Raw genomic sequence first — 12,038 nt, 5'->3', positions numbered from 1 at the left:
ATATTCCTACACATATAGAAGTAAGAGTACCCACACATACCATCTTCAACTAAGGCTTTAATGTCCTCATTCAAGTTACCCTCAATCACAATATTCTGAATATCTAAATCAGCACAGATATTAAGCCCATGACAGACAGCCAAGAACATAGCAGAACGCTTATCAGCTGCCACCGTTTTACCAGCAAAACCAAAAACAAACTCCCCGGCACAGTTTCTAATCAAGCCACCAATACACCAAGTACTACCAATCAGAGAGATATCAAAATTAAGTTTAAAACAGTTAAGTTGAGGTTTCAACCAAGCCATAGAGGACATCCCATGACAGCTGCCAGTAGCCTCATAATGGATCCCAAAAGCCTCCAAAGTAAACAAAACATTATAAAAACTTTTGAAAGAAATCAGATTGGCAGTGGAAAGAGAAAGAACTTTCTCCTTGATTTTAGCAATAATGTTATGGTGGTTCATCGCATTACCATTAAAACGGGAATCATTTCTAGCCAACCACAAAAACCAAAAAATTAGGAGAGGGATAACATTTCTAATATGACTTTTAATACCCGCCATCCAACCTTCCAACAATTGCTGAACCGAACCATTAGGAACCCAGCAATTAACACGAAAAAGATCCTCAAAGTAATTCCACACCTTTGTAGCAATAGGGGAAGACACAAAAGCATGCTGTAAACTTTCCATGTTAGAGCAACATTGACATTTCGAAGTGATAAACAAACCTCTAATCCTAAGAAGATCATAAGTAGGAAAAAAGTTCTTCATGATTCTCCAATTAAAAACAGAGACAGTACTAGGAATGCTCTTATGCCACATCATTTTAAAAGGTTTAATAGGATCTTTTTTATTTCTAAAAACGTGCCACGCATCTTTAGTCCGGAAACGACCATCCTTAGTGAAAGTACAAAGAAGGACATCTTTAGCAGTACGGTTCAGAGGAAGATTAGAAATCAAACTGCAAATAGAAAGCGGAAGCACAGAAATTAACTTCTCCATGTCCCAACCAATATCAGAAAAAAAGAAATTAACCTTAACCGTACTCGTAGAAACAGTATTCAAAAGGGAATCAATGGATAACCCATTAATCCACCGATCTTGCCAAAAATAAATAAAACCTTCCCCAAGGCCCCAAGCTAAACAGGGCTCAACTTTCCATTTAATTTGAACCATACGTTGCCACACTTTAGAATGACCTTTAGAAGAAATGAAAAGGGACAGGTGAAAAGTCGACTATCTAACATAATATTTTATTTTTTCCATTAAATGTAAAGAAAATAACCCATGAAAATGTTTGGGAAATCTGTTGCCACACATGATAAACATTTATTTGAATTGTGGGAGAAGCACTATAGGAAATTCATTGTTTACTGTTGGTGTCACCGCTGCTCTAAACCGGTGGTTTAACCGCCGGTATTTAATACCAAACCGCCGGAAATGCCGGTGGCAAACTGTCCATCAGATATACCGCCGATTTTGTTTTCTTTAGGTGTCAACTGTTATCGGCGGTTCTCCCGCCGATTTTAAGTGATTTGTTTCTGGCGGTTTAAACTGTCAGAAATTGCCCTAAAATTGGCCGACCCAGCCCTTCCACTTCATTTCTTCGCATTATTGATTAATTTTTGTCCAGACGCGGGCTCTCGCCCTCACCGAAGTGCGTTCGCAGGACTCTAGCCGTCGAACTACAGCGCCTCGCCTCTGACTTGCGTCCGTAGTGCCCTCACTCCGGCTCGCGAACGCCTCGAAGGTGCCTCCATTCATTTTCTTTTTTTTTTCTTTAGTCATGGATGTTCTCAGTCGGCATTTGTAAGAGGATGTAGCTTAATTTTTTATTTTTGATTTTTATAATCTTCTTGTTGATAATTCTAGAGAGGGAGTTGAAGGTAAATTAACTTGAATAATGAACATAAACCTTTGAATCTAAATGTTGGTTTTGAGAAAGCCTTAAGCTCATATCATTTTACTTTAATCATGAATGTTCTCAGTAGACATTTGCAAGAGGTTATACCTTGATTTTTTTTTTTTTTGCTTATAATATTATTTTTGTTGATAAGACTAGAGAGGGAGTTAAAGGTAAACTTGAATTATGGATGTCTATCTTAGAGTGTAAAGGTCCTCGCTTGAGTTGATCTAAAACATGAATATATGGTGTGTAATTTTAGAAGTAATACACTTAGTGAGGGAATTGTGAATTTGGGCGATAAAATCATTAATAAGAGTACACTTTTTAGATATATTGGATATCTTGCTCAGAGTGAAGATGAAATAGATGGAGATATTATCAGCAGAAATCAAGTTAGATGGTTGAAGTGGAGGAATGCAACTGGGTTGTTGTGTGATAGAAAAGTCCCCCTCAAACTTCAGGGAAAATTCTATAAGATGGTGGTGAGACCTGCAATGTTTTATGGTGTCAAATGTTGGCCATCAAAAGCGAAGCATAATACTAAGTTAAGTTTTGAAGAGATAAGTCACCTTAGATAGTTTGGTTGCTTAAAATGACGGCCTTCCGATGACTTGATTAGAAAAGTAAAGGTATTATATTTGACTTATATTAAGAAAGATAAAGGTTGAACTAAAAAAACTTGTTAATCATTATCTTCGGTATGTACATCCATTTAAAAAAACGGTACCAAATAAAATCTTTATTAATACATTTCTCTTAGGTATGTGCATCCATCACATTTTTTAACGGTTAGCTATACGCATCATTCCCCCATTCGGATTTTAATCATCATCATTATCGTTCATGAAAATCTCTTTCTCTATCTTCTCTCTCTCTATCTCTTCTCTCTCTCATACACACCACACAAATGTTAATTATCATCATTATTATTCATGAATCTCTCTCTCTCTCTCCCTCTCTCTCTCTCTCTCTCTCCCTCCCTCTTTCTCTCTCTCATTCATACAGACCACAGAAAAAGTTTATAGCTAATTAATGCTTGCCTTGAGATCGTGCTGAAAACATGAGAAACCGTATTTATTCAGAATAAGAAGTAGAAGCCAAGAATATTTCTCAAGAGTAAATACATGAATCATGGATGATCATGACATTATATTTTAATTTTTTTATTTATTTTCTTAAGAACGTAATATATTGGTTTTCTAAAGAAAATGTAAATGAGAAAAATAGATGATTTATTTATTCATTTTTTTTCATTTAATTTAGAGTTTTACTATACATTAAAGACATTTTATTGCCATTTCGGTCAGATAGAGTAATCTATTACTTGAGTTTTATATACGTTAATAATAAATAGCTGCAAATTATTATTATTATTATTTTTTTTAATAGAAAATTTTATTAATAAAAAAGGCAGGAGTACAAAGTTAAAAGTCCAACACCTGTGACACAAATAGTAGATACCCAAAACAAACTGAAGAAATCCAAAACAAACAAACAGGGCAAAAAAAATTGATCGAACGGGGACTCACGGATGGAGGCCCCCATCACCAACCAAAACAGCAACGCACGGACCATCCATAGGTGACATAAATTGATCTCAATCCATCCAATTCTAAGACACCCAAGTTGCCAACCAGCACAGCTAATGGGGCAGTAGGGGCTTCCTCATCATCGTCTAGTAAACCTTCAAAAATCATCGACGAAAATGGCCGAGCCAAAACACAAACCTTAAATCTTTTTTCCTTTCCTTCTTAGCCTATTTTGGACCACAGGACGGTCCTGTTCAATACCGTGCACATCAATGTCATCGTCACTAGAAGGGAAAGACAGTGAGTCCTCTAAGATCAACCAATCATTCTGAACTAAAACAGAGTATTTCGAAGTGTTATCCACATGATTTTTTAGCTCACTGTTAGACATAATCGAAATAGGAATATCGACAAAGCTAGCATTGCCCACACGCCCTTCAAATGAATGTAAAACAGGTTGATCAACAATCTCAGCAGGCCCCTCAGCCAAAGCTGTTTTAACCGAAGAGGATCCAACATCTTGGACAACAAGGCTCAAAGGAGACAGGACATCACAAACAAGTAACTCACTAATAGGAGAAACAGAAGAACCAGACATCTCACCCACCATGGAGGGTATCTCAGCCATAGGCAATGTAAAACCCCTCAAAAGCTGATTTTTTTTAGTGCAGTTAGTCCGTCCGATCTGGCCTTAGTCCCGTACGAACTGAAGAAATTGTGAAGAAATCTGTCAATTTCGTCTGTACGAACCTGGAAGGGTCGGGACGATCCGTCTGGACGAAATTTGTCCAGAGAGCAAGTCGTCCGGACGCTATTTAATTTCGTCTGGACGAAATTCTGCCAGAGGGCAAATCGTCCCGGGACGAATTTTGAATCGTCCGGGACGATCAGTGTTAATAAATATCCGATAGAGATATTTTGGATTCATTTGAAGAGAGAGAAAGAGAAATCAGGAGAGAGAAAGAGAAGTAAGAGAAAGAAAAGCTTGGTTTTGGAGCCCGCGGAGCGCTTTTCGTCCGACGACGCAATTGGAAGATTTATTTGTCTCGCAGTAAGGACTCCGAATCCTATTTCTGTTTTCGAAGATTTCGAGTTTTGATATTTTTGTGCTCAGATTTGTGTTTCCGTTACCGAAAAACGCGTATAATTTTGTATTGACGAAAGTTTTACAGCACAACTTTTGATATGTTTCTGAGATGCTTATTCTGCACGATTTGAGTATTTTCTGTAAAGTTTTTACCGGGTATTTTGAGTTCTGTGCAATTTTTATCGATAGATAATTATAAGGATGTTGAAAAAACTGTTTTGTCAAATAACATGAGAACAGTCTTAATAGGTAATGTTGTTTATTCATGTTACTGTAGATTAAATTTGGTAAAGTTACTGAATTTGTGGATTCTGGTAAATTCTGTATACTTGCCGGTTTGGTGTCCTTGACCGATTTCTCTGTTTACGTACCACTCTTGTATTTTTATGAATTGAGATTAAAATTGATTGAATTATGCATACGAATTGTGAGAATTTTATCTTGAATTGAATTATTGTATTATTAAATTGAAAGAACAAGTAAAGACGGTTGAACGTTGGTTCGGAGACAGTGAATACCTGTACAGGAATGGTGGGCCGACGGCTTTCCTTAATAAAGGGTTTGATGTTATCCCGTACTGATCACTGATTACTGAAGGGAGTCATAAGGAGATGAATACTCGTGCCGACGAGCAAGAGTGAACGACTCTTTTACTGAGCTAACGGATACAGTAGGTTACATAAATATCATTAATAGAGAGACTGAAAATAATGCTTAAAATGCTTATATTTGACTCAGTTATGATTTTTATTGATGGATTTACTTGCACTGTAAGGATCTTACGTTAATTGCAGGGCATGAATTTCGTCACTCATTATTAGCAATCTAACTGTTCATGTCACTTACTGTTACTATTCGATCTATTGATTCACTAGTACTAACGTTAGAGTGATTTTATAATCTGAGTAAGATGAACATGTGATTCACTGCACACGTGACATAGATTATTGGATTGCATGTGATGCACTGAGCACGTGATATGGGGTAACTGAATTGCAAATGTACATTTTGATACAATTTTATGGCATTGATTGATTCTAACTGTTTTAAATGTTATTATGATTTATTGCCTGATTTGACTGATTTCTATAGAGATTGACGTACGCACGGATTTATTGAGCTTTACGAACCTTTGAACTGTTTATTGATTCTTCTACTATGGATTTAGGAGTTTACTGTTTCTTATTGTTACTGTAATGGTTACTGTTCATGCATTGATTTTTGTTATCTACATTGATACTATTTATGTACTGATTTTCATATCTACATTGAATTAATGATCATGTGGAACTGACTGTTATGATTTGACTGATTGACATGCATATTGCTGCCGTACTGTGCTTTGATTTCAGTTATAGGTATTAGATGACCTGTTGGGCTTCTTGAAGCTCATTATATGTGGTTAATATTTTCAGGTCAGGGCAAGGGAGCAGGAGATTGAGGTTGATCAGTAATCCTCAGGTTTTGTTCTTTTTGGTTATAATGATTCTTTTGTACTCAGGACATGATAGATTTCATTTCATGTAATTCTTATGCAGATCCTGAGTATTGTATATGATCTTTTGAGATATGAATAGAATTGTACATTGATGTTTTAAATTATAGAATTTTGTTAGACTGTTTATTACTGATTGAAGACTAACTGTGGTAAGATTTTAAATGGATAGATTGAATAATTCTTTCCAAGTTAGATCTTGGGGCGTGATAGGCAAACCTCACCTGACAGGTACAAATTCGCACAAGACAACACAAGGATAGCATTAACCTCACAATTCATAGCACCACCCGCACTAACACAAATCCTAGGGCCAAGTGCACCAGGCACAACCCCAACCACAGAATCCACCGGAGCTAATTTAGTAATAGGGTTAGCAGGTGTAACACAAATAGTATAAGCAGTTTCAGGGACATTAGGAGAAAGTTCAGGATTAGATTCCAGCACAGGCTCACTCGCAGCCAAACACGGAATACCTTCAATAAAATGGCAATCACCCTTAAATGACAAATCCAAAGATGTAGGAGTAACCACATCCCCCAAAGCAGCATCATCAATATTATCCACATCAACAACACCATTCTTAATAGGAAAAGAAGGCTTCGAAGAGAAAACCGGATTGGGAACAGAAGAAAAATAACGACACTCACCCCGCTTGTGCCCAATGGCCTTACACAACTCACAGAAAGAGGGAAAAACCTCCATTTGAACATGTTGAACATAACCCAAATGCTTAGACCCCAACCAAACTTTATAAGGGTAGAGCTTCATAATGTCTAATTCTACCAAAACACGCGCCAAAGAAGGCTGCGAGCCAATAGATGTGGCAGAATCAATTTTAAGGGGGCAACCAAATAAAGAACCCAACACATGAAGGATTTTGGGAGCAAAAAGGTGAGACCGAAGGTCAGATAAAGAGACCCAGATGGGTATAATCAAAGATTCCACACCGATATTAAGGGTAGGCAACCATTTAGTAATTTTCATGTAGCAATTGAACACCAGATATGAACGATGGAAAAAAGTCCTACTATAATCTATATCGTTAGACAATTTAATCAACACATGAGTCACATCCAGTAAGGTTACCAAAAATTAAGCCGACAATTTCAGGTTAAAGAAACACCTAATAAACCATATAATCCATAATGGTAACACCTAATAAACCATAATGAGGTATAACGTGAAGCAAGAAAGTTAGTTTTAAACTTCTTTGGTAATTCCTATAAACTTCACTTAATTTCTATTCATGATTCTCATGCTTCTAATGTTGATGTTGAGGCTATGGGTGGTGGGGAGGTGCTGGATGATATTCCTGTTTGTCAGGCAAATTGGTTTTGCTCCTAATTGACCGAGGATTGGGGTTATGAGGGGTCTCATGGTGACCTATCAAACTGTATGAATGATGATTGTGATTTGAACATAGTGCAAGTGGATTCTAAGGGGTTTTCTATTGGCAAGAAAAAAAGAAGAAGAATTAAAACAAACAAGTGCCTTGAAGTTTTAAGTTTTGCTTTGTTTTTTGTCCTATTCTTTGTGTTGGAGTGCACTTTCTTGCAGGTTGTTCAGTAGCTGTATTTGTTGCTCGCTTCTTGTCATTTCTCTTGCATCCTTAGTTGTTGCATTTGGTCAGCTTTTCCGATAATGATTTTCTTTTTCATACTTTTGCTCGTATGTATCTCTCTTTTGTGTTGTGTTAGATACTTCTCTTCATTTTTTTATTTTTATAATGGCTCATAGGTTTTTCTTTGAATGCTATTTTTTGGTGAGCTATCGATCCTTTAATGACTAGTAATGCCCTTTTTTAAATTAACGCGTATGCCCCTATGTTGGTTTTATCTAAAATGAAAAAAAAAAGAAAAAAGAAAGAAATCAAGTTCTACTCAATAAAACTTGGGTGAGGAAGCTTCAATCGGATTTGCATTTTGTTTAAAATCGTGTTGATCATTCTAATTGGTTGAGCTCCTTGTGTATGTTAGGTTCTAATTGGGAAGAAGGTGAGTTTATTTCTGTCATTGACATTGTAATTACAATGTTAATTAGGATGGGATTGATTTGAATATTATGCAAGTGTCTAAAGATGATTTCTCCATCGTTATTAGTAAGAAGAATAAGAAAAAAAAGTTTTGATTTCAAGTACTTTGTAGGTAGAATCACTAGATCAATTAGAAGCTCCTTCTAATCTTAATAATGATGACTAGCTCTAGATATACTTGGTTTTCCTCTCCTGTTTTGGGTCTCCTTATTTTTCTATGTTGGTTCTTTTGTTGTTGTTGCTGCTGGTGTCCTTGCTTTGGGAATTATCTTTCAGGTTTGATTTTTTCTATTAGGGGCTCTATTGTGCTATTCAGTTGCATTATTTTTTGCCTCATGGGCTATCAGTTGCTCTTATTTGACTCATTTCAGTGATATGGTTTCTAGGGTTTTTGGTCTTCTAGGTGGTTGGATTTGCTCTGGGTTCCTTTATTGGGTTGGTTTGTGTTGAGCTGGTTACTGGTGTTGGATAATTTTTCTGTTTGGTGTTTTAGGTGGCGTTGTTGCCTTCCCTGGTTTTGGGTTTTTTTGGTTGTTGGGATGTTTTTCTCCTCTTGGTGTGTGTTGCTGGCAGTGGCTTTTTCTGGTTACTTTGGGACCCCCCTTCCCTCCGCCCATGAATTATGGTGCTTGTTGCTTATTGACCTTTATTTTATTATTGTTATATGATTTATGTTGATTTGTTTCCTGTTTGAGTTCTTTTCTGTGCAGGTTTTGGAATGTTGGGGCTCATTGTATTGAATATGGTGGGAATCCATTTCCTTGATGTTTCATATTTCTTGCCTTAAGTATTTTTTGCAAGCTCAATCACATTCTTAGACTTTCTTCTTCAATTCTCTGGTGCAAATCCTTTTGGATTTGAATCCCTGCTGACCTTTCATATTTTAATTTGTAACTAGAAAGAGATCTTAGATTACATTTTTTTTTCTTTTTTCTTCTAACTTTGAGAATTTATTGGTTTTCGATCCCTTTTATGGACCTTGTAACCCTTTTTGCTTTATTAACACGTAAGCCCATAGTGGGTTTTAACCTTTAAAAAAAGTTTGTTCTACTCATTAATAATAACCTATAAGAAATATCTTCATCCTATTAATTATACGGTGGAGGCTCTCCAATCAATCGAACCTTTTTGTCCACCCTTCTCAGGATTAGTGATATGTTGGGGATATTGATCATAGATTACTACGCATGCTCTGATTTCTTCAATGTTGCTTCTTTTCCTCCAAAGCAATTTTATGCATCTATGTTAGGCATTGAGAAAATTTTCAAGTCCTCACATATTGTTGTTAATAAGGAGCACCCTTAAATATTCTTCCAGGGTGGTTTTAAATGATTGAACATAATCTCTCATTATGGTTTATGGGTGCTGCTTCTCTCTGACTGTGTTATGGAGAAATTGATAACCTCCTTTCATATGTTGCTAGTCGGTAGATTCTTGGATGACAAATGGCCTTTGCCAAAAATATATATATGAAGGGTCTTTGTTCTTGGGATGAGTTTTCCATTACATAAGTGAAGCTCATAACATTTTATAGAATTTAAAAAGGATAATCAATTATTCCTTGATTTTTTTATCCAAGGTGATAACTATCAAGGAGTTTTTGATGCACTACTATGACAAGTTATGGTTGGGATGATTGGAATGTCATAAGTCAATCATTTAGAATTCATGAATATAAAAGATACTAATTTAGTGGAATATTTTGAGTGAGAGATTGTGAATAATGGAGTATCACTCAAATAACCATGCAATAAAAAGAGATGAAAATTTAAAAGTGATTTTATTAGGTTTACATCTTTCCACTATAGAGTGTTAGAAGAGTTTTTACTCTATTTTAGAAAGATTATATGCGCCAAAGAGAGAACAGAGGAGAAGAGATAAATAATGAAAAAGAAAAGTAGTTACTAAGAAATAACTAGTGCTCCAATCTTTACTTAGTTTGAATGAGCTTATGGTGATATCAAATTGTTGGAGATGTTAAGCTAATTAATTATTTTTGTGATAACATATAAATTTGGCTAGAATGGCTAAGTGGTGCATAGATGAATATGATCTAATTAAACCTATAATATGTTTAACTAACTAAATTATATCAAATATGATCTAATCGAAGAGGAATTATGTTGAATTTGACTAGATACACTAGTGAGTATTATCAAGTAGTTTGTAGTCGGCATATGTGCATAATTTTTTTGTAGTACTGAGTGGATATGAGTGTCTATTAAGTGGATTAAAAAAATATTTGGATAAGAGGTCATTAATGAAGCCTTTCAGAGCAGGTTCTATATCTAACTGGATAGGTACTATGTGTGGTAAGAAAAATAATCAAATCTTCTATTTTTTCTTTATTTTCAATAAATATAGGGTTCTAACCATGGTACCTTCTTTGCAATGCTATTCCAAAATGAGCAAATTCTTAATCGTCTGAGCATAGTAGTTGAACAAATAGACTCTATTAAATTGGTGCATATCACTTGTTGTTATGGAATCAATATCCAAGGAATTGTCATATATGATGACCATTAATTGGAAGTTATCCTTGATATATCATTAAAAAATTATCTTTACCGGGCACGAATCTTGAGACAAAAATTAAGTTGAAAACTTCAAAAATTAAATCGGAGACCATATGAACTTTGATTTCAGCAAACTTATAGTCGAGCTGAAGGTCTCGAAAATACGAACCCAACGACACCAAATTTGACCCAATCCGAGCTCAAATGGGTCCAAATAGAAGACCCAAAGCACATTTGGAAGGTTCAAACCATATTTTTGATTAACAAACGGTTTCCAAACATGACATGCTTATAGTCAAATCAAACGGCCGATGAGACGAATCCAACGAGCTTAAGATCGTTGAATTTTGATATCATTAAGACATTCAAATGCCCAATAAACGATCCATAATCAAGGGATTCAACATCGGTCGTCCATTCAAACCACTCCCAATTTATCCCTGATCTTCCTCCTATTTATTGATCATGCAACTCCCAGAAATCTATAAATAGACCCCTTATTTCTCATAGAAAGGGACCCCCAAGTGGGGGAAGAGAAAGAAGCCCAAGAAAGAAGAGAATGAAGAAAAGGAAGAGAGCTCTCTTGCCACTAGACTCTTCCTCGACCACCGTCAAACTTCCACCCGGCAGCCTATCAACGTCGGAGTTCTGCCTGAAAGCCAATTGACGCAAGAGTTCTGTCCGTACACTGACTTTCGTCGGACTTCTACCCGATGCTGAAGTTCCCCCTGTTGCTGGACTTCTTCTCATCATTGGACTTTCAACGGACTTCTACCCAACGTCGGACTTCCGCACGTCGCTTGATTTCTACCTAACGTCGGACTTTCACCTGTTGTCGGACTTCTAGAAGACACCAAAGTTCCTCCCCTAGTCGAACTTCATCCCTTCATTAGACTTTCAGCAGACTTCTACCAACGTCGGACTTTCGCCAGTCGCAGGATTTCTACCCGACGCTGGACTTCCGCCAGTCATCGGACTTCTGCCTGTCGTCGGACTTTCGTTGGACTTCTACCCGATATCGAACTTCCTTCTGTCACCAGATTTTTACCCGACATAAGACTTTTGCCTATCAACAGTCCTTCTAACCTCCGTCGCCCGCCGACTATGATCTATTCAACCTTCATCGCTTGCCGATTACGGTTCTTTTGACCAAACGAACACATCAACAGTGATTCTTCCTATTTTCACCATATAACACACTCTTATAATGTATATTTGTAACATCAACCCAAGGCCTTCCCCCCATTAATGAAGGGCCTCATTTGTAATTAACTGCAAATACTAAAGGATTCTTCAAATTGGGCTAGATCCCATGGTTTTTCTCCTTTTCAGGAGTTTTTCAAGTAAAAATCTTGGTGTCTCTTATAAATGCTGCACCCTATCTTTTTATCTGATTGCTTGCTGGATCTTCGTACAAAGCTAAGAAATTAAACTTTATATTTCTCTACTGCCGCAAATATTCTAG

This window comes from Dendrobium catenatum, unplaced genomic scaffold, assembly GCF_001605985.2.
Source record: "Dendrobium catenatum unplaced genomic scaffold, ASM160598v2 fragScaff_scaffold_716, whole genome shotgun sequence".
In the NCBI taxonomy this organism is placed as follows: domain Eukaryota; kingdom Viridiplantae; phylum Streptophyta; class Magnoliopsida; order Asparagales; family Orchidaceae; genus Dendrobium; species Dendrobium catenatum.
Note: the sequence above shows the minus strand (reverse complement) of the source record.